Consider the following 21,994-nt stretch of genomic DNA (forward strand, 5'->3'; position numbering starts at 1 on the left):
GAACACATATGTTCACCCTACGGTTTACAAAATGAACATATATCAATAGGTACGGTCTTTGACACATTCCACATTGACGACCACCTATCAGACTTGGACGCGCGTTGGGCCGTCAGCCGACTGGGTTGAGGCGGCCCGCAGACGGTTCGCTCCCAGAACAAAGACACGAGAGGCGCCCCGCAACCCGCCGCCGCAGCGCGCTAGTAGCAGAAAAAGACGCGTTCTGAGTCGCCTGGCAACGGCGCCGCCCAGTCGCGGCGGGCAGTGGCGCCTCCACTTGCCGACCATTAGTTATTAGGCAGCAGCTCACCGCGTCCCCACCTAGGACCGGCGACGCGCGACGGTTCAAACGACAGATTACATGAATGCACCGGCAGGGCCCGTCGGCCAGCTCTCCCTCAAACCCGCCCTCGCTGGCGCCGCGCCCATCATCCTGTTCGGAAATCAGATCACTAAAACAAAGGCCCGACTCACAGGAGCGGTTGTCATCGTAAAAAACGTCAGCGCACGCCCACCACTCAGACATCACTCAGAGGTGGCCGACCGCCCGGCCCCAGGGCAAAGACCGGGGGGCGTGGTCTGCGCCGGAGCCGGAGCCGAAGCGGAGCCGGGGAAGGGCCGGGGCCGGGGCCGGAGCCGGAGCCGGAGCCGGAGCCGGGGCCGGAAGCCGGAGCCGGAGCCGGAGCCGGAGCCGGAGCCGGAGCCGAGCCGGAGCCGGAGCCGGAGTCGGTGCGGACGGAGCCGGGGCCGGAGCCGGAGCCGGAGCCGGAGCTCGGCGCCGCGCCGCTCCCACTGATGCCACCCACGCCACAGGCGAGGACGTGGGCAATGGCGCCCCTTCAGGACATCGCTCCAGTGAAATGGGGTGTGGAGTGGCTTGCGTGTTGTTATGGAAAGCCACTTTCCACGTGGTTTATGATGTGGGGAGACAGTTTAAGAGCTTATGCATTCATGCATGAAACTGCACCTAGCCCGTCAGCGTGAGCCAAAAGTAACCCGGACATAGCGAAGGCAATCTGAACAAATGCTGAGGATCTTTGGGCGACACACGACATGCAAAGGCCTACATTTGTAGGATCTCGCGTATCAACGACAGCGTGTCTCCAGCGCATGCGCGCTTTCAGGATAGGTACGCGTTCAGACATCAAACACCGTCGATATAATCGCAGCGGGAAAACGTAAATTCGCAGGACAAAGATTCGCAATTTTACAATTAAAAGAGAAGATGCGGAAGATCAGTTCACAATTTCATGCGGACAAATCATTATCAAGTGCCTCTGTTCCACCAGCCCCGCGTATGTCGGCAAACAGCTGGCAAATCCGCACACACGCCCACACACGCGCACACATCAGCCGGTCCTCCCGCGCAGCTCGATTTGACACACCCGGAAACGCAAACAACTATCGCGCCGCGGTAACAATGGTGAAGACCGCTCGTGCCGGCCCGCTCGCCGGCGGCGGACAGAAGCGCTGGCGGCTGCGGCCCGGCGGCGGCGCGTGGCCTGCCGCGGCCGCGCGGCCGGGCCCGCCCGGCGCCGCTGGGCCCCGCCCCGCCGGCCAACACCCCAGTGGGATGGGCGCTGACCGCACAGCCGAGACCACGTGGTATCAATAAGCAAGCGCTGGTTCACCGTCAGTACAAAGTCCACGTATCACGATTATAAAACACTGCACCAAGTACGTGACCGCCTCGCCGGTTAGTGCACGTGCGCCGCCCGACACCCGGCGGCGGCGGGCAAAGCTGAGGTGTGTGTCCGGCCCGAGTCGGGGCAGCACTAGTTATATGTATGCGGGCATCGGCTGGCCGGACGACCTCGGCCATGCTCGTCGCCGGCAACATGTACTACTTCTTCCACGTCGAGCTGAAACGTACACGAGGAGCGTATCAGAAGCCGGCACACATGCATGCTTTCCAACATGTGAACGGCTACCGAAATCACGGGGGAAAAGTGTAGCCAGCACGCATGTGACATCTAACCACGCTATTCACACTTCAGCTTCATGCCTGAAGATCGCAGACACGCCTGGAGTCACTTGACAGCTGTGGATGGAGACACCCCACCATCCCCCTTGAAACAGACCAACTGCTCGAGCTGACCGGCCCGTCGCGTCAGCTGATCACATCCCGCGTGTGGGAGCACCTCCCACCGGAGACAATCAGCGCAACGCGCGCTCGCTCGGACCGCTAACCTTCACTCGCGGTTCTGAACGCGCCTCGCATCTTTACCAGCGTTAAGAATGTGGTTTGATCTAGTTGCTTACGACTGGCCAAGAAGTTCCAAAAACGTAACCGTCCGATGCGCGTTTCAGGTACAAAATAACCCCAGACACGCTCAGGCAATCCTGAATCGGACAAAAAAGATTATAAAAGTCCCTCAGCGTTGCACGACATTTGACTGAAAAATCTGGCTTGAGAACAAATCATTTTATCGGTGCTTGAGAAAACCTCTCAAGCACCGATAAAATGTAATCTGCACCCTCACCTTCCCATACCGAGCGCTCCTGGGCTGTATAACAAGCTGAACTACCCGGCAGCGTCGGCACTAGAAACGCTTCATTATCACAATCTCTCAACGTCCTGTTCTGGACCTAATGCTTCCCTGCACTTAGCCTTTTCACCGCCGCCTGCCTGCTCTTTGCGTCCAGCTGCTGATTCTGGCTCAAAATTACCCGACCTGACCGTGAGGGGCCTGACAAGTGCCCGGGACACCAAGCTCCGCGGTGTGGCCGGTATGACCGGACCGGCGCCGGCTCCTCCTCCCGGACTCACCTGGCAGCCCTGCCGTACGTGAGATCGGAGGTGGACAGGTTGGGCACGGTGCTGAGCGTGTGCTGGGCGCCGCCGCCGCCGCCGCCGCCGCCGGCGCCGGTGACGCCGGCCGCGCCGGCCGCCGTGCGGTGACCGCGCAGGTAGACGCGCCGCGAGTCGGCCTCGGCGCCACCGCTGGGCGGCCGCACCGTCGCACGCCCCGCCAGCTGGCCCCCTGGCGGCGCCGGCACCGGCGGGTCAGGTTAAGTCAGGGTGGGTCCGGGCGGGTCACGTCAGGCGGCGGTCGATCATGAACAGCAGGGCACTGCCGCGCCTCTCGGTGAGTGCTGACGGCGGCGTGCCTGCCGCCTGGCACCCCACGGGACGGCGCACAGACCATACACGCTGGAGAAGGTCATTGACGCATGTGACAAGTGAGCAGAGCGACGAACTACGGAGACACAAAACGACCTCTGCCTGTTCCAGTCATGGTCAACACAGAAACGTCGTCTGGTCCAAACTCACACCCTTTCCAAGCACGTTCTACACAAGGATAGGTTGCTAGCGCCTAAAGCCGCCGCTGTCCATACAGCACGAGTCAGTGGCCGAACTCATACCGCAGCGGCAGCATTCAGTCAGGGCAGAGCGCGACGCGCTAGGGTGCTTGGAAATGACGCCACGGTACTCTGCCAGAGTGTAAGCATTGCCACGCGTCCGTTTTTATTATGTCACTTCCATTTCAGTGATGGTGACGTACATCCAGCAGCACCAAATAGGCACAGGAGGCCGCATCATGCTTCAGATCAACGTTAAGCACAGATCCTACACGAAGCTCAAGACATGTTAAGCGAATTAAAGCGCCTAGCCTGGTCGCCGTCTGTATACTTCGCGTCCCTGAAGTTGCCTCTAACTCTCCAACAGTATAGCAATGCAAGCCGTGGCATTCTCAAGCCGTGTGATAATATCGCTGAAAGACGAAGTATCATAATGTAAATAAAAACATTACCATCGTAAAAAGAATTCAAACTGAATTCAAATTCGTCCTATTTTTCTTGAAACTAGAAAACCGTGGCCGATTATGCGCGCACGCAAAAAACAAAAACAAAAACAAAAAAAAACACGATCAAAGTGAGAGGCCAAAGTCCGACATTGGCTAGTCACGAAATCCAGCGCACCAATCAGCGCCGTACCAGCCAGCGATGTGTCAAAAAGGCATTAGATGACGCGCAGCTCGGCCCTCACAACGGGACGGTGTGCCGCATTCCTTCGCGCGCAAGCTCCGCATCACATTTTCACTCCCTTACACAAACATTTCTGATGTCAAAATGCCACTGTGCAAAACTGCTCACGAACACTTTGTATGGCAAAATTTTATATATGGACTATGTGCACGTTATTCTTCCCCCAGGCAATCTCCGAAGTTATCGCGTGTGTGCGTACTGCTGATTCCGTGTGCACTTAAACACATATGCATCGGTTGGTAACCAAATTTATGCTGACACACTTAAAGTATTTCTACCAAGCCGTGACGGTGTATAGATGATCACACCATATAATTATAAAATAGCCGATAAAGCCAATAAATATAGCCATTACGGTCGCACACCGAAATGACAACTATGCCGCTCGTCATGGTACATCGACATTCCGCGCTTCACAAATCTGGCATCAAACTGTCCTGCTCCGGAAAATCCGGGTGGTGCGATAGTTGGACTGAGGAAGGGACCTTAGCACATAACCTTGTGCGGCAAATGCACGCCCCTTCATCAAAAGAAGAGGCATTAGAATATCACTCTGTGCACCAAATGCATGCCCCTTCAGCAAAACGGTGACTTCGAGCACGATGGGCTTATCGTGCGCGAGGATATGTTCTGATACGGTACGGTTTATCAGCGGCGTCACCAGGGCTCCACCCAGGAGGGGTGCCAAACCAGGCCCAACGACTGCGCGACGCCTTCGCAGCTGTGGAACCCGTTTCTTTCAGTCTGCCATCTCCAGGTTTGAGCATATTTCTCTAAGTCTCGAGGCTCATTCTGCAAGTAAAATCTGCTCTGAACCGTGGGGTTGAGCAGTCAAAAACAGCCTACCGAGTATATATTGCATGTATATTCTAATCACAATCGTTTGGCTATAAGTCTGCGCTACCATACGGTAGGAAGGCCTGTAAAATGCAACTGCAAATGGCTCACAAAGTTATTTTTGCATATAAAAACGTAATAAAAAACGTAGGTATCAAACGCATTGCCAAGAGTTGTCATTTGAACAGCAACAAACGTAACGTAAAGAAAGATTTCAGCATACGAAATTCCCGCACACACATGCATTTCTCATGAGGCTTGCATGATATCAAGTTCTGCGCAGATGGGTAATACCCACGCTGTCTTACGATACAACATATTTCAATCTGCATCTAGATTGCGATAATGCAGCAAAACAAAGTTTCCACCCGGAGAAATGCGTTCGGTTGCATGTCCGGCCACGGCAAGTCCCGCACACAGCTGTGGGGCGCGGGGACGCCCACGGCGCGGCGCGCGGGGACGTCCACGGCGCGGCGCGCGGGGACGCCCACGGCGCGGCGCGCGGGGACGCCCGCGGCGCGGCGCGCGGGGACGTCCACGGCGCGGCGCGCGGGGACGCCCACGGCGCGGCGCGCAGGGACGCCCACGGCGCGGCGCGCGGGGACGTCCACGGCGCGGCGCGCGGGGACGCCCACGGCGCGGCGCGCTGGGACGCCCGCGGCGCGGCGCGCTGGGACGCCCGCGGCGCGGCGCGCGGGGACGTCCACGGCGCGGCGCGGGGACGTCCGCGGCGCGGCGCGCGCGTGCGTGGCCGACGGACGCGGGCCTGGCCGGGCTCGTCGCGCGTTAGTGGGCGACAGCGGGCGGGCGGCGGCGCCGGTACTCACGCAGACGCCGCGGCCGGTCGGTCGGCTCGCCAGCGGCCCTCAGCCGTCAGGAGCGCCGCTGGTCCTCCGCGGCGCGGCGCTACACGGCCGGCCCGGCTCGGCGACGCGGGCCGCTCGGGAGCGTCGGCGGCAGGACGGATGGGACCGCCAGGAGCGGGCAGGCGTCACGGGACAGTACAGGCGTCAAGTACGAGGAGACCACCGGGACGGAGTCCCGGAGCTGGGGCCGTCGGCGGCAGGACGGATGACGGGGCCGCCAGGAGCGGGCAGGCGTCACGGACAGTACAGGCGCCAGGTGCAAGGAGACCACCCGGACGGGGTCCGGAGCTGGGGCCGTCCGGGGCGGGCGTGGCGCCACGGACAGAACAGGCGTCAGGTGCAAGGAGACCACCCGGACGGGTCCGGAGCTGGGGCCGTCCGGGGCGGGCGTGGCGCCAGGCGCCCCAGGTGTTGACACGGCCAGGGGACAGTATCAGCCCGCGCGACGGCTGGCAGAGTGCTGACGTGGCCAGTCCTCCAGAGCGGCACCAGATGCCCGGCCGTCCAGGGCCGAGATCGCCCGAGGGGAGCGGAGGTGAGCGGTGCACTTTACAGCGCGCACTCGAGAGGCCTCGGACCACGCACAGCACGATCCACGAGTCGAGACAGGTGGGGCATGTCACGAGAATCAAGCCCTTCGTTTGGGGGCAAAACCAGCATTTAGGGAGGCGCGGGTAGCCTACGGAAGGCATGACAGGACAGCAGGAAAAGAACAGAGGTATACGTGGTTGATTTGTATTTTCAGGACCATGTGTCACCAGTCGCAGCATCGGCGATTTACGGTTACATCGATTAGCGGGCGGTTAAAAGCGGCCCGTGCAGATGTGCGGCTGGGTGGGCGGCGCTCACGGCGACACCCCACTCCTTCTCTAATGAGTCCGTCTTTGGTTCTCCGTTTCTCTCTCGCCACCAGTGTGCGGCGGCGGCCGAGTCGGCAGCTCGCGTCGGTAGCTCGAGTCGGCGGCTCAGCCCGGATGTTCGGGCCGTGTTCGGGCGGTGTTCGGGCAGTGTTCGGGCGGTGTTCGGGCGGAGGGCGGTCAGTGGAGCGGCGGACGAGAGGAGCGGGATCGGCGGGCGGCGCAGCGGCGGCGGCGGACTCACCCAGGGCGGCTGGTGCGGGCGCCGGCGACGCGCCGGCCAGCCGGTGCGCGCCGGCTGGCCGCTCCGGTGGCGCCGGTCGCGCTCCTCACTCTCGGTCTTCTTCGAGCCGCCCTGTCCACACCCGACAACGTCAGCTCAAGGACGGCCCGGCGCACCGACTCCGCAACCACAGCACAGCGGCCACCCAGGCCATCGCCACAGAACGACTGCTGCGCGGCCACACAGCCGCGCACAGCGGCCACCCAGGCCATCGCCACAGAACGACTGCTGCGCGGCCCAAACAGCCACAGCACAGCGCTGTGTTAGGACAGCACACCGCGGCAGCGAACGGATCCCGACGGCTGTACCTGTATGCTTAAACGACGGCTTATGCAGCTCAAAAAACGCTCACAATTTGGTTTTGGCTGAAATGGGCAGCAGGCGAACCAAAGAAACTCAATAGTATTATAGCCACGTCGACTGAGACGCTGAAGAGGCACAAAAAAACATCGCGTGAACGCTGATGTATGCTCTCTAGAAAATCCCAACGGTCTTGGTGAAAAACGGCATACAGCACGACAATAAATTGACACGATAAATGCGCTACTACTCACAAATTTGAGCATGTTCCAGTCGAAGACGTAGTCGTAGGTGAAGCCTTCCCGGTGGAACACGGTGCGGAAGAGCTGGCGCAGGAACGAGTAGTCCGGCCGGCCGTCGAAAGACAGGGCACGACAGCACTTCAGGTAGGCGGTGAACTCTCCTGCGGCAGCGGCGGCGGGCCGTCACAGGTCAGACGGGCGGACGTGACCGGTGGGCGTGACCGGGTCACCAGGTGTCGGACAGTCAGGGCGGCGGGCCGTCACAGGTCAGACGGGCGGACGTGATCGGTGAGCGTGACCGGGTCACCAGGTGTCGGACAGAAAGGGCGGCGGGCCGTCACAGGTCAGACGGGCGGACGTGATCGGTGAGCGTGACCAGGTCACCAGGTGTCGGACAGAAAGGGAAGGTGCACAACGTGCATACCCCGCTGCAACTTTGAAACAGTGTATGGTCCAACACCGGTGCACCGCACGACGTCCTCTACAGTCCAGCATGGAGCCTGTCACATGACCAACGCAAACGCTGGCGGTGCGGCGGGCCCTGTCCACGTTCTGGCCTCCGCTCACACTGCCAGGAACGGCGCCACCTGGAGCCCCGTCACTCAGGTTACTGTACCGGCACAAATCCGACGAGGCGTCAGCATGCGCCAGCCTAGCTTCCCTCCAGATCCAGCTTAAATGTTATGCCGCAACTTGTAGATGAAGGATGCATTTGATGTCCGATTTTGACAACACCTTTTCGCAGACTTGGAGCGGACTGTCCTGCCGTAACTTTTTAATTGCAACCAAAACGATTATATCCCATTCAACCCTGACCCACAAAAAAACTATGGGAAAAAAGTTTTATGCTAACAGGATAGCACAAAGTTAATACATCCCGTCACGTATTCCGAGAACAAACCCAGTCTGGTGCAAAACCAAGGTTCAAAGGAAATCGACGGTTATAGCGCCAAACACCAAGCAGGGGCATTGCATTCGTGTCAAACCTTCTGGCACAGGTGGATAACAGTCACGATATAATGTAGCGTTGAAAGGTAAATCAATAACGCCCCAAACTTTGAGCGTAACTCCAACTCCTCGTATGACGGGACTGGAACGGCATGCACACGAGACCGATCTGTCTTTACAGAGCTAGAACAGGTCACAAACGACTCGATTGCCTGAACGACACAGGTGCCACGTGTAGTCACTCTGAACCACTTCTAGCCATTCTTCTACCCAAGCTTTTAACCAACGAGTGGCAGTCCTTGCATCGAACCGCAACTGGAGCAAATCGGGCACCATGAATAGAATAATACAGAAATTAGACCACCTGACGCCCGCGAGGTTCTCTTCCTACAGCTGGACTACAACCGCCGTACCTGGGAAACCCCTTGCAGAGCTCTTTCGATGGGCACGGTGAGTTTCTTTTCGCTGATTTTCTCGTACTTTTGCCGCTTGGTGTGGCCTTGAGGCCCTGCCACGGCAGCGAGCCTCGGTTGAAAGTACATGAGCACGTAGCCCAGTGACTCCATGTCGTCCCTTCGACTTTGCTCTGCAGGAAACACGGACAGTCTTCAGTGGATATCCTACAACGATGTGGCATACGTGATACAACTGGTTTGCCAGATATTAAAGAGGGGATATATATTACCGTTTTAACGTTTGAATTCGCCACCGGTGGGGAGAATTAAGCACACTGCTGCTTACTGAAAAACACCTGTACATGAGCGAAACATAACATTTCGGAAGCTTTGCATACATAATCCAACTTACCTTCCCCATCTGTTTTTCGGCAAATTTCAATGAAATCCCCGCCTTACGATCGTCATACCCTGCACTACATGACATCTTGCGCGGCCAATGTTTTCCGGCCCCAGAATTGTTTTCAATGAGTGCTGACCACTTTTCATCTACACAGCCAAGCGTACTGCGAGGAAACTTTTCCGCCAGAGGTCTTCAATGACACCAGGCGGTCCATTTTCAGTCTCACGCAAGTCCACCCGGGCCTGAGGCAAGTGGCAACTAACCGATGCCGATGTGAGTGTTGAGGGAGGCGTAGCGTGCCGTTCCTGTCAAGTTCTTGTCCTCTCTGTACGGAATGTGGATGTGGGTCCTCTCGTTGATAAACCGCTTTGCCAGGCCGAAGTCGATGATGTGAGACCAGGTTGCCCTTCTTGCCCAGGCCCATGAGGAAGTTGTCGGGCTTGACATCGCGGTGGATCAGATTCCGCGAATGCGTGTACTCGATGCGTGTGATCTGAAGTGGGGAAACACCCGCGTTAGCTGATGGCGGCAGCAGTCAAACTCGACACGGTGCGTTGGCACCCAGCAAAATAACCGCGAAAACAACCAGCCACCGACAATAGCAATATGTCAGGAGTAGCGTAGATGAGACGCGGATGACGTGCACAAGTCAGGATCAGAGTTTCTTACGACCCACGTGGGACATAACCTGCTTCGTTACATGCGCCAAAGCATTTGAGGGCGTGAGTGGGATAACATTTGCCCTTTAGCTCCCGATCGTTGGCATTTATTGGGATGATAAACATGATGACATGACTAATACATGACATGACATGATGACATGACACATACATACATGATGGCATGCAACCGATACTGAAAAAAGGCATCAATGCACCAGACCTTGCCTGACCACAAACCTAAAAAGTAAATCCCCGGGTTGACATTGACTCGGTAAAGCGCTTCCGCGCGTAAGACCGGGTTCGTGCCAGAACACGACAACAGCAAAGCCCACCAAACGATTCAAATTATTTATCTCCAGCCAGCCCCGCATGACCTGCGCGAGACCGGTGTGTGTGTGGAGACCGGGTCGGCGGAGCGGGGCGGGGCTGGGGGCGCCGGTCAGGTGGGCGCCGTCACCAGGGCTCTGCGTGACGTCACGGTCCGGCGCCGGCCGGCCGCCGGCTCCCGCTCACAATGGACGGCGCACTGGGACACCGGCAAGGACACGGACAAACCTGCCGCCTTTTTCCCACGCTCCGTCACGGTCGACTCGCCGGCCGCCGGCTTGGTAAGAAAACACAGCAGACCTGCAGCGGCCGTATGTCGCAGCCGCTCAGCGAATGGAAACCAGACAACCGTCCGCGTCCCATGGGGGAAGGGAGGCACGGCACTCTCAAGGAAACTGGTCACAGGTCTGGATCACGCAACCAGAGCTCCGCTTCCTGTGCAGGCCTCACAGCACTTTTTCGTGGAAATTCCGGCAAAAGCGCAAAACATCCGCCATTCTGGACACCGAGAAGTAATCGTAGTACGTTAAGGTATCGAGAAGTACGTCTTGAACCAACAAAAACCAATCAACATTTGTCGCAACAAACTGCGCTTTTTGACGAGGGTAACGCGCATGAGCAAGTCCAAAGCTTGCAAAGGCGCGGGCGCTGATGAAAGGGCAAATGGATAAAAACGCGTTTAGAGCCCATGATTTAACCTACAGCGCATAGGAACAACCTAGAAGTTCTTCAGATTTGGACAAGGAAATGCTAGCATTTACCATTGTGTGGCAGACCACTGTTCCCCCACGGAGAAATGCATCAAAACTAAAATTCTAAAATCATCATGCACGGAACTGAGTGGCACAATTTACGCATTGACTTAAACTGCAGCGCGAAGCCAGGGCGCAGACCCTTCAGTACCTACAGCGGCCATTCAAATCGGCACGCCAGTTGAGCAAAGAACCAGTTAGGTGGCTCGCGTCGGAACGTAGAGCATGCTACTTGTGATAAAGCGAGACATTTATCACAAGGCACTGATGGCATAAATCCCTCCGTGGAGCCAACTCGCGCCCTACGAGACTTTCACAGACTCCACCACTCCGAGCGGACCTCATGGCGCCCCTAAGACACAGGACGACGCACTCGACTTTGTGCCTTGTTGAACGGCAATGGTCACGAATTTCCAGCGAAAGCCAGTCTGGTAGCCGGAGCAGGCCATGCAGCGTCGCGTCGTCGCGCCGAGCCGAGCCGAGCCGAGCCATGCGAGCCGAGCGGCCGGGTGCGAGCCCCCTCCCGGCGGCCGCCCGCCGGCCGCCAGTTGCCGCGGCGCGTCCTCCAGGCGCCACACGCAACGGAGCGGACTGCCGGCGGCGCGCGCTCGCCCCGCCGCCAGCTGGTATAGAAAGGCAACCAAGGGCGGCAGCTGACTCACGCGCCATGCTTCCGAGGGGATCGGCCGGGCGTCACCAGTGACGCAACGGACCGCGCGCGGCCGCCAGGGGGAGCGGCCACTCGTCGGGGATCGGTGCGGCACGGCCGGCGGCGGCGCGCGTACGGCAGAAAACACCGCTGAGTGGCGCGGGCGGCGTCCACGCGGCGCGGGCCGGCGCGCGCGCGCGACCGCTGCACGCCGCATGTCGGCGAACGCTCGGCAAGATGGTACCATGGCAAGCTTCACCCAGCCGTTTAAGGAGATCACTAAGGGAGAACACTCTCCGAAAAGAGATCACTAAGAGATCAGCTTTTGAAAAGTTTCGTTAGGTTAGTTCCGTTACCAGCAATATCTCGGTCAGTCGTACATGAGCAAGGCGTCTGCCGCTTTCACTTAATGGCCTAATGGAACGCCACGTGCAAACGCGCCCGCCATGGCCCATCTCAGAGCTACATGGTAGTGCTCCACAGTGGTATGCCGACATGACATGAGCGTGACTTAGTGCCACCAACCACGAGCGGACGCATCGCCCGTGGGCCACGCCATACACCAGCCGATCCAGTTTCCGGCTAGCCGTCCGTCTAACTTTCTGCTCGGGTCGGGTCGGGTCGGGTCGGCAGGCGGGCGGGACGCGGCCCGCTGGCCTCCGCCCGTTACGCTGCCGACCGTGGGAGCCGCGCACGCCCTGCCACCTGCAGCCGCCGGCCCCGGACGCCAACTTTCACGCAGTTCTCGTGGCAAACGGCCGCCAGCGCCCGGGGACGCGGCCTCCTGGCTGACATCTCACGGCAAAATGGTACGGGTCCACGGCCGCGAGCCTGAACACCTCAGATGCATGACACTCCAGCTTCCTATACCCAGCCGCTGGGCCGGCCATATATTTCGATCACATATAATGGGAGCATACATGGCCAACGAAAGACCGCGTTACCTCTCGCTCGATAAAAGGTGCACTGTGCTACCTTTCGCTTTCGCTTTGCTTGAAATGTGGGAAGATATCTGGGTGCCTGCCGCGCTGAGCCCGCCAAGCCAGCTCTCGGCCGCTGCCGCGAGCCTGCCGCACTGAGTCCCACGCCAAGCCCAGCTCTCGGCCGCTGCCGCACGCGTGAGTCCCACGCGAGCCCAGCTCTCGGCCGCTGCGCACGCGCTGAGTCCCACGTCGAGCCCAGCTCTCGGCCGCTGCCGCAGCGCTGAGTCCCACGTCGAGCCCAGCTCTCGTCGCTGCAGCGCGAGCCTGCTGCGCTGAGTCCCACACCGAGCCCAGCTCCCGGCCGCCGCCGCAGGACGTCGCTCGCCGGCTGCGCGCCATCGCACAGGCGGCCACATCCACTTCAAAACCGTGCTGCACTGAAACGTTCAATCCTCTATCTACAAAACTGTGGGCACGATAATGCGTGCAATTGGCGCCGCATTCAACGGTGGTGGCTTTTCCCCACACTGTGACTTTGTAGTAATGTATGCCGCTGAAATTAATCATTCACGCGACGTTCGATAATGTCTCCGGACAGGCGTGGTCAGTTGTCTGGATTAAAGCGAGTGCTCCTCATTTGCATGGGGGTTTAACTGCACTAACCATTTTGAAGATAATTCGTTGCAGTTTACAACCCTGCCCTCCGTAAAACCTAAAACCCACTAGTTTTTGAGCTGCACGCCCGTTAAGATGTGCCGACTGTATCGTGCCACTATTTCAACGTTCTTTGGGCCTGATGTCATAGCATGTCATTCCCATCCTGCCGCCCCATTGGCCACGCGGCGTTCAAGACCACAGAGAATGAGATAGACGGGTTTCTCACATCTGACGTTCGTGAGTACGATTTCAAGACATGACGGACACAACTGGCTCTCAATAATACTGTGCAGGCTGTGCAAGTTTCAATCACAAATAACGTTTATTGCTACAAGGTACAAGAAGTTGGACACCGTCCCTAGTTGTTACAGAAATAAGACTTGTAATTGAATAACTGAGAATGACATAAGTGAATGTTTTACTACCAGTCAACATCTTACAGTTACGGATACCTGTAGTAAACCAACTTCAGAAAAGCGCCAAAACCGAGCACGTGAATACAACTCAACACCTTAGTAACTTACGGGTAAGTACGCAGGAACATCACGAGAAGGGGCTAAAACACGAGCCAATAACGATATCTGGTTTAGCAAACACCTCTGGCATCGCCGCGGCCACCTCTTTGGAGACTCCGTACTACAAATGAGTGTTAGGATGCTAATTTCGCACGGACAATTTGGCAGCACCTCAACATCAAACGCTCCATGACGCAATAAAAAGTGACGTATTGAGAAATACATTCGCTACATAGAGATATTGCGTGGTCTAGAGTAGTCTTTCCGCTTAAAGTACATCAACAGTTTTAAGTGACCTTATTTCGGCATATCTGACGCTAGCTTTGATCTTGAAACACAGAACATTCCCGTCAGCATGGCAGTAAGTACCTCGATCGCCGAGATACCAACGACATCGACGACCAACGACCAACGACATAGGCATAGCGTGGGATTCGCTACGCCTAAGGACTAATATCACACCACAGTAGTCCGGAACTGCAGGTTCCAGATCTGCATGGAACGGGTTGTCCGGGGCTAAACAATGAGCGACTTTACATGGCTTCCCTTAAGAAAAGGACGACTAAAACTTACCATTCATTTGAGGAGCGAAGAGGCAAAACCCATCCAATCATATCCGGTGTTGCTTGGGCATCGGACAATTGTGCGTCACACCCCACATTTTACATCAGTCCTAGCCAACCCTCGACCAACGGGTGAGCTTGTGTTAACTACCCTGCGCCAGCGTGTGAGTGGCGCTGGCGTCCTCTCTGGCCGTACGCAGGCAAAGCCTGAAGCACACAATCATAACGGAACTCGGGCAAAATGAGTCTGAAACCTTTCTACAACTCAACAGGTAGCCTTAGTTTCCCAATACTGAGTGACCATATCACTGAGAATGATGTCGCCTTCAAATGACTACACGCCGAAAATATGGAAAATATTCATTCCGCGAGGCCTTCTTGAATGACTTGCAGGTCAACGTTGTGACTTAATGTCTCTGAGGCTGATGTAGTAACACAATCAACGCTATCAACACGCATGAGCTTTGCTAAGATAGATCACGGTCAGGATCACACCAGATAAAAAATATTGGGCTGACATTTCAGTCAGCCTGGCCGACACCAATTGTCACATCACGAACCCAACATGACAATGGTGACGTAAGCAATTCAAGACCGAGATCACACAAGGTCACGCCTCGAAAATAGCCCACGGTCTGAACAAGCCAGTAGCCAGCAGGCAATAGCCTGAACCATTAACCAGCAGATGGTGAGTCACGTTATTTGACCTCTTCCAACGCGCGATTAGTGATCAACGTGTGATAACGTTAAGTAGAAAATAGATGATCGGGTTTAGGTTGGGTCAATTCCATAAAAAACGAGTTAAAAGACACGGGGCCATCGCGCCGGCTTCAAATCGTTCCTTTTATCAATCAGGCAGGCAGGAGTGTCACTTTTATATATACTACATCTATATATCGAGATGTATAAATGTATATATATATATATATATATCGTATACTTTCTATATACTATCGAGAAGGGGGCCCTAAGCCCCAATGATGACTTGAACCCTCACTGCTTTCCTAAGCTCTTCCCATCACCCAATGCACATGAGCAAAAGGGATAATGGGCAAATGAAACGCAGCAAGTCTGAACTACTAATGCACTAGGTCCTAAACACACCCTATCAATAGCCTCATCACACATCTGCATTACCACCATCACATGGCTTCACATGAGAAGCCATTCCTTAACAAGACAATTTTGGAACGGACCAAATACTTTTGAAATCGACCTTTTCATAGCAAGGACGTAAATCAGTGTCCAAATCCCGGGAAAAATCAAATTTAAGGGTAGGTAAGGGGACGAAAGTCAACTTCAGTTAACTTCAATAGTTCAGACCTCCTGCTCCCCCCCCCCCCCCCTCCACCCATCTCATCGATCTTAGAAAAGAAAGGAAACGCCTGAAATCAGGTGTGCATTCCATTTAATACGCATGTTCAAAGTTACCTAAGTGGGACGGACTTAGCCCGTTGGCAAAGAATCTGGGGTGAAAGTTACACTCAAACACTTATGAAAACAAAGCCCGCCCTATTTCGTCATCCGGCTGAGCTGCCTGCGGTTTTGAAGCGGATCTGGAGCACTGCGCCTGGCGGGATACCGCGGGCGCGCGATAGCTCTCTAACGCCGGGCGCCGGCCGATAACGCGCGTAACGGCCGCCGACAGCCAACCGGGCCGCTCTAACGCGGCCGCACCGTCCGCCGGCTCGCGGCACATTTCGCTGCCTACGCTACGGGTCGGCTCACCAGCCAGCACAGAGCTGCCTCTCCACGGCCGAGCGGGCCGGAGGCGGCGTTCTCGAAGCTCGAGACGTGACATATCAGACCGCGCACGGTCGCTCGGCTCGAGCACGGCTCAGCGACCCGGACATCCGACGCCCGATACGGCAGGTGACGCGATAAGCGCCGGCAGTCATCAGCAGACATAAGATCATCGGCAGATAGGGAGCGCTCGCCGTTCGTATTCACTGACGTCGTAGCAAACGTTGAAGCGACGACAAATCGTCCCGAAACAGCAGTAGCCGATGGCTGATGTGGTGCACGCATGCCGAAAAAGGCTGCGCTTTGGCGAAATAAAACTGGACAAACCACATCAGCAAAAACGAGTCGCTGGCCAGTGCAATGCGAGCTCGAGCCAGGCACAATCCGGACCTGCTGCCGCTTGACCAGACGCCGGGAATTACTCCCGTCCTCGCCCAGCCCTTACTCCTGTCCTCGCCAGCCCTACTCCCGTCCTCGCCCGCCCTTACTCCCGTCCTCGCCCAGCCCTTACTCCCGTCCTCGCCCAGCCCTTACTCCGTCCTCGCCCAGCCCTTACTCCCGTCCTCGCCCAGCCCTTACTCCCGTCCTCGCCCAGCCCTTACTCCCGTCCTCGCCCAGCCCTTACTCCCGTCCTCGCCCAGCCCTTACTCGTCCTCGCCCAGCCCTCCCGTCCTCGCCCAGCCCTTACTCCGTCCTCGCCCAGCCCTTACTCCCGTCCTCGCCCAGCCCTTACTCCCGTCCTCGCCCAGCCCTTACTCCGTCCTCGCCCAGCCCTTACTCCCGTCCTCGCCCAGCCCTTACTCCCGTCCTCGCCCAGCCCTTACTCCCGTCCTCGCCCAGCCCTTACTCCCGTCCTCGCCCAGCCCTTACTCCGTCCTCGCCCAGCCCTTACTCCCGTCCTCGCCCAGCCCTTACTCCGTCCTCGCCCAGCCCTTACTCCCGTCCTCGCCCAGCCCTTACTCCCGTCCTCGCCCAGCCCTTACTCCCGTCCTCGCCCAGCCCTTACTCCCGTCCTCGCCCAGCCCTTACTCCCGTCCTCGCCCAGCCCTTACTCCCGTCCTCGCCCAGCCCTTACTCCCGTCCTCGCCCAGCCCTTACTCCCGTCCTCGCCCGGCCCTTACTCCCGTCCTCGCCCAGCCTTACTCCCGTCCTCGCCCAGCCCTTACTCCCGTCCTCGCCCGGCCCTTACTCCCGTCCTCGCCCGGCCTTACTCCCGTCCTCGCCCAGCCCTTACTCCCGTCCTCGCCCAGCCCTTACTCCTGTCCTCGCCCGGCCCGCGTGCTGCATCCCGGTATTACCGCACGCTGGCCGTCCGCACCATATAGCGGCAACGAGCAGACAGAGTGTCTTGCAGCGCACTCCCGACTTCCGAGGCGCTCTGCAGTCCACTCCCAGCCTCCAAGACGCCTGGCAGTCCACTCCCGGCCTCCGAGGGCTCTGCAGTCCACTCCCGGCCTCTGAGGCGCTCGGCAGTCCACTCCCGGCCTCTGAGGCGCTCGGCAGCCCGCTCAGAGGTCGATAGCAGCGACGGCCGTCGGAGCCGCGTGCCCCACACCTCACCTGGCTTGTTCGGGCGCACTGCCAAATCGCTCCCACCGCAACGGAGCCTGCTTTTGGACTCCCCTTTCCCCGCGAGGTCTCTGGTCTTTTTTCAGAGGGCATTCTTTCAGGAGGCCTATGACCTACCCTATGAAGATATGTGTTCGGAACGTCTACTTTCAGTTGTCCCGGCTTATCCTCAGGAGGCCTGGTTACGGAAAGCCAATTTGCATACGGTATACGTCCACATAACACCTCTGGAGGTGTTAGGCCCATTTTCAAAATCCCCCGTTCAAAAACCCTTTCTTCCGAAGGCCAATCTAGGAACCCCCGTTCAGACTGCTTCAGACTGTATTTCATTCAGACTGTTCAGACTGTGCTTCATCGTGCTCGTGTAAAGATGAGTGCTTCCAGAGACCACGTCGTTAGGGGGCCTCCCAGGCACGAGCCCTCCGCTCAGGAAACCTCATTTCCAAACATCTGTGTTCGGAGGGCTTGCTTTTGTCCAGCTTGCGAGGTCAGAAATTGGAGCGATACTCCCTACGGCGTTTCTGTCCGAGGGACGTCATAGACATAACGCAACAAGCCTGGAAAACTTAGCGGGAACGCGTCGCCCAGGTTCCCCTGCGCCGCAGCGCGTCAAGTGGGCCTTCTGAACACGCGCCTATACAGGCGGGCGTTCAAAAGTGCAGCCCTTTCACGAGCAGGCCGTTTGTTGAGTCCATAGCTTCTGGAAGTATGTGTTCTGAACACGCAAATAGTGCGAGCAGGCCTGAGCGTAGGCCTTTGGAAAGTGGGCCCAATGTGCCCTTCCACACGCAGGTGTTCTGAAACAAATTGTCTGAAATTGCACATTGTGAAAAAATGCCTTCTGAACGTGGGCATTCTAAAAGACCTTTTGAAAAAAGTCTATCGAAAATGGGCCTCATGGTGAAATTCTTGAAACTGGGCCTTTTAAGGCCATATTTCCTAAGCTAGGGTCCTTTGAAAGAGGAGGCCTCCTGAGCGGCCTGAAGTAGGCCTTTGAGCGTGGGCCTCTTGAACACAGGAAAATAAACCTCCGGAGCGCAGGTCTTCTGCGAAGAGACCTTGCATCATGGAGCCGGCGCCGCGCCGCGTCGGCCCGTTCTCGCCGACGCGCCAGGCCACTCAGTTGACAATCGACCGGCCCGTAGTACGTCTGGCGGCGGTGCGCCGCGTCGCGCCGCCAGTCAATACTACAACCAGGTGCGTGTATGGCGTCAGTCGACACGGCCGCGCCGCCGGCCAGCCGGTCGGCGCCGACGTCACCAGGGCGGACACGTCACCAGGGCGGACACCAGGGCGGACAGGGCGGGGGGGGGGGGGGCACCAGGGCGGACACGTCACCAGGGCGGACACCAGGGCGGACACGTCACCAGGGCGGACACGTCACCAGGTTGGTCATGTTACCAGGGCGGTCACTCACGTTACCAGGGCGGTCACGTGACCAGGGCGGTCAGCCGGCTACCACTGGCAGCGGTGACGCCACGGAGGCGAGCAGTCGTGGCCTTGGCAAGGGACGGTCGTCATCAGAGGCTCGCAAGTCAAAACGGCGGCCAGTCGCGCCGCCTGCCTGTGACCGACGGCCGCGGCCTACGCGGCCCTGACAGCCGAGATGGCGTCTATCTGTGACCGGGCGTGGAGCGAAGCCCGCCTCAGGCGGCCGGCCGGCGGCGCCACGTCATGGCGCCATCGGTCACCGGCCGCCGGCTGGGCCCCGGCCGGCAGCCCCCTCACCACCTGGCCACACGCACACGTGCTCCGCTGGCGTCCCTCACCGTCCAACTCCCAGAAATAAAGACCGTATGTTGTTTTTGTTCAGGGAAAGCTCAGAGACTCGAGTCCTCTTGAACATACGCCTGCCACCCATCATTTCGGCAGACCAATTCCACTTCACTGGACAGTTGCTGCTAGGAGATGCTACTGGGTCGGGCAGCGCCATGGCGCGGCCTGGCCCTGGTTCAGTCTAGCTCCCTAACGCAGCGGCCAACTGACTGTCAACGCCCCCGGCCACACGCTGGCCTGCAATCGAAGCTCCTCTGTCCAGGCTCGGCGGAGGAAGGCTGAGAGACGGGGTGGCTGCTGGCTGAGTGCAGGAGCGCCCAAACGTTCAGAGCTTTGGTGTCTCGCAAACCGGTATTAACGCCATCAGCCGTCAGATGTGATCGCCAAGTGGTTGACTTTCCTCCGGAAATACACGACCGCGGGAACAGCAGGGGAAAATCTCGCAAAGTAAAACAAAAACAACTGATAAAAACAGGCACGTTGATGGCGTCGCCGTGGTTGCCATGAGTGCAGCTTCTCTCGACCGCCTGCAGGGCTGACGTGTCTGGGGCTGCCAGCATTGCCTAACAATGCTGGCCGAACGGCTTTGTCCGGTACCGCACCGCACAGACCCACGGTAACCGTCCGGCCGCTCCAGTCCAACGCCCCCCCCCCCTTCTCCCGCCCCTCACGGCACGCGTCGCGGAAGCCTTGGCCCGATTTTGCGTAAGACCCGATTGCTCCGAGTACTCGCTGCCAAGTTGACATCGGCGCTGGCACGGCCGGGCGGCGCGGCTCGACGCCACGCGGCGGCCCCTGTTGTGATGGCCGGCTGGGGGAGGCGGCGGCCGCGGGCCCGCCTGTTTGGTCGGGAGCCGACAGAGACGTAAACAGGGGCGGGCGGGCGAGCGGGCGTCGGACGCCGGGCCGCAGACGTGCGTGCCTGCCGAGCCTCGCTGACGTTACACCGGCCGACCGACGTCGGCGAGGCTCCCCTGGTGGACACTGGGCGGTGTGGCGCAGGCCGCCCCGCTCTCGGGCAGGTACAGCCCAGCGCTTGGTCAGCCGCTCTCCGGCAGGTACAGCCCAGCGCTCGATCAGCCGCTCTCCGGCAGGTACAGTCCAGCGCTCGGTCAGCCGCTCTCCGGCAGGTACAGCCCAGCGCTCGGTCAGCCGCTCTCCGGCAGGTACAGCCCAGCACTCGGTCAGCCGCTCCCCGCCAGGTACAGCCCAGCGCTCGGTCAGCCGCTCTCCGGCAGGTACAGCCCAGCGCTCGGTCAGCCGCTTTCCGGCAGGTACAGCCCAGCACTCGGCCAGCCGCTCTCCGGCAGGTACAGCCCACCACTCGGTCAGCCGCTCTCCGGCAGGTACAGCCAGCACTCGGTCAGCCGCTCTCCGGCAGGTACTCCCTAGCACTCGGTCAGCTGCTCTCCGGCAGGTACAGCCCAGCACTCGGTCAGCCGCTCTCCGGCAGGTACAGCCCAGCACTCGGTCAGCCGCTCTCCGGCAGGTACAGCCAGCACTCGGTCAGCCGCTCTCCGGCAGGTACTGCCCAGCATTCGGTCAGCCGCCGGCCCCATCGGCCCCGTGGGAGACCCACCATCCGCGACGTCCCCCGCTCCGACCGGCACGACGCCGGCAGACAGGCGGCCCCGGGCGCGGCCGACTGAACAGGATGTGCTCCAGTGCTCAGGACGGGCGCTCAGTGTCTTCTGAGGTCGTTCATCGGCGAGCATTGCGCCCGTCATGGCGGCCCACCGCCGCATCCCGGCCAGTGGGACGGCGGCGCGCGCGTACCGCTGGCGGCGGCGGACGCACCCGAGCGACTCGGCGCGGTCCGGACCGGCGCGGCCGTGCGCGCGGACGGCGGCGCGACATCGGCCCGCCGGCCATCAGCCGCGCGCGCCGCCTGCGAGCCGTGCACTGACACGCTCGCCCGATCAAAGCCAACCGGGGGCGCAAACGACGGCGCCGCGCGCCCGCCTCGGCTCGCGGAGCCGGGCGGCGCCGCCGATAAAACAGACGCCAGCAGCCGCCGAGTGGCGCCGGCGCCGGCCCGGGAATGCGGACGTCCGCCGGCCGGAACCGAGCGCACGTTGGCAGCGCTGCCGCCCGCCCGGCCGCGCCCGCTCGCTGGCAGTCGCCGCACCGCAGAGCCCTGCCGGTGACCATCACCACGGAGGCGCCGCGTGGTTGTACTGACCCGCTGCCCGACCGGGCCAGCGCCGATGTCAACCCTGGCAGTGAGTACTAGGGGCAATCGTGCATTAGGCAAAATCGGTTTCGACCGCGCCCTGTTCGACACCATGCGTACGCGCCCAGTCAGCAGTTTGGTTTAAGGGACGGGAATCTTTGGGTTTCTGTTCGCCACCACAGTTGAAAACAGCAACTTACGATGTTGTAAACAGCCTGCACATAGCCACTATACGTGAGACAATAATCCAGGCGTCAACACAGTCATATGCCGTGACTATGCGGGCCAGCATCGTAACAGTACTCGCCGTCCACTGCGACCAGCTGGCTCGTCCATGGAACATCGACCGAGCGCAGCCCTGCTGACGCCCCGACAGACCTCTGCAGCGCCCACGCGGCACTGCGACCAGCTGGCTCGTCCATGGAACACCGACCGAGCGCAGCCCTGCTGACGCCCTGACGACCTCTGCAGCGCCCACGCGGCACTGCGAGCACGCCGGAGCGGCCCACCGCGCAGGTGGGGGAAGCCCACGGCCGGAGCGGCCCCCACAGCGAGTTGGGGGAA

General features: G+C 59.2%; 1 long non-coding RNA gene and 1 pseudogene across 1 annotated transcript; both read right to left on the reverse strand.

The window, feature by feature from the left end:
* Window positions 1–1,160: 1,160 nt before the first annotated feature.
* LOC119095895 (uncharacterized) lies at window positions 1,161–2,909 on the reverse strand. Its single transcript, XR_005093944.1, has 2 exons — window positions 2,771–2,909; window positions 1,161–1,862 (listed from the first exon to the last, which is right to left on the reverse strand). It is a non-coding gene; the product is annotated as an uncharacterized LOC119095895 (long non-coding RNA).
* Window positions 2,910–2,927: 18 nt separating this feature from the next.
* LOC119095700 (casein kinase I-like) lies at window positions 2,928–11,531 on the reverse strand (annotated as a pseudogene).
* Window positions 11,532–21,994: the final 10,463 nt, after the last annotated feature.

The sequence above is a fragment of the Pollicipes pollicipes genome, unplaced genomic scaffold (assembly GCF_011947565.3).
Source record: "Pollicipes pollicipes isolate AB1234 unplaced genomic scaffold, Ppol_2.1 Scaffold_4219;HRSCAF=4965_pilon_pilon_pilon, whole genome shotgun sequence".
NCBI classification, from domain to species: domain Eukaryota; kingdom Metazoa; phylum Arthropoda; class Thecostraca; order Pollicipedomorpha; family Pollicipedidae; genus Pollicipes; species Pollicipes pollicipes.